The sequence below is a fragment of the Myotis lucifugus genome, unplaced genomic scaffold (genome assembly GCF_000147115.1).
Source record: "Myotis lucifugus unplaced genomic scaffold, Myoluc2.0 scaffold_411, whole genome shotgun sequence".
Lineage (NCBI taxonomy): Eukaryota > Metazoa > Chordata > Mammalia > Chiroptera > Vespertilionidae > Myotis > Myotis lucifugus.
This window is the reverse complement of record NW_005871459.1, coordinates 1,019,909-1,021,298: the sequence shown is the minus strand read 5'-3', so window position 1 is coordinate 1,021,298 and position 1,390 is coordinate 1,019,909.

Genomic DNA, 1,390 nt, shown 5'->3' with positions numbered 1-1,390 from the left:
CCACAAAGCCCAGCCTGGCTGAGACCCTGCCTACATCTCAGACCCCGTTTCCTACATCTCAGGCCTCAATCCAGGGGCCTCTTATCCCCATACAGGTCCCCCAAGACACAGGGAGCTCCTTCCTATCTCATGGAATTTTTACAAATCCCATGAAAGTCTTTATTGACATATAATTGAGAAGAAAGAATTGTGTATATTCTAGGTGTATAACGTGGTGATTGGATACAGGTGTGCATTGTGAAATGCTCACCACAGCAAGCTAATTAACACATCCGTTTCCTCACATAGTTAACATCTGTGTGTGGTGAGAACACATATGATCTCCTCTCTCAGCAAATTTCAAGTATAAATATGTTATTAACTACAGTCATCACATTGTATATCAGGTCCCAGAACTGATTCATCTTGTGGCTGAAAGTTTGCACCCTTTGACCAGATTTCCCCACACCCCAGCCCCTGGCAGCTGTTGCTTCTAACTTTCTGTATCTGGATTATTTCATTGAGTTTACTGTCCTCTGGGTTCATCCATGTTGTTGCAAATGCTGGGTTTTCTTCTTTTTTTTATGGCTGAGTAATTTCCCATTATATGTGTATCTCACATTGTCTTTATGCACTCCTCCTTTGATGGACCCTCAGGTTGCTCCATGTCTTGACTAACTATATATATAAAAGGCTAATATGCAAAGTGTCCTCCTGGGAGTTCGACTGGAGAGTGGGAGTTCGATTGCTTGCTATGATGTGTGCTGACCACCAGGGGGTGGTGCGGAATGAAGGAAGGCCCTGGCTGGTGGCCAGCAGCTGGGGAAGAAAGGCCGTGGCCAGCTGCTGGAAGGCCCGATAGGCCCTGATCTCAAGCCAGGCCTAGAGACCCTACCCGTGCACAAATCTCATGCGCCGGGCCTCTAGTTGTATATAATGCTGTGATGAACATGGGGTGCAGATATCACATGGAGATACCGATTTCATTCACTTTGCATAAATACCCAGAAGTGGGGTTGTTGGATCATATGGTAGTTTAATTTTAATCTTTTTTTTTCTTTTCTTTTTTTTTACAGAGCTTCTGAAATACTTTATTGGAAGACCACTGCTGTTTACCATATAGAAGACTCGACAGCTGACAGTGGAAACAGAGCCCACAGCGACTGGAGCAGGCCTTCGGCTGAGGACCCTCCCCCTCTCCTGTGGATCAGCCTAACCGTCTCTGCCCTCCCTGGACCCGGGGCCTTGGGCATGATGCTGATGGGGGAGCTGGAGGCAGTGAAGGCCCTGGACTCAGAGCAAGACTTGAATGAGTGCTGGGGGGAGGGGCATGGGGGCCGGCTTCCCAGGCTGGAGGATGGGGGAAAGGGAAGGCCGCTAGGGGGTAGGGCAATGGCATCTATTTTCATTT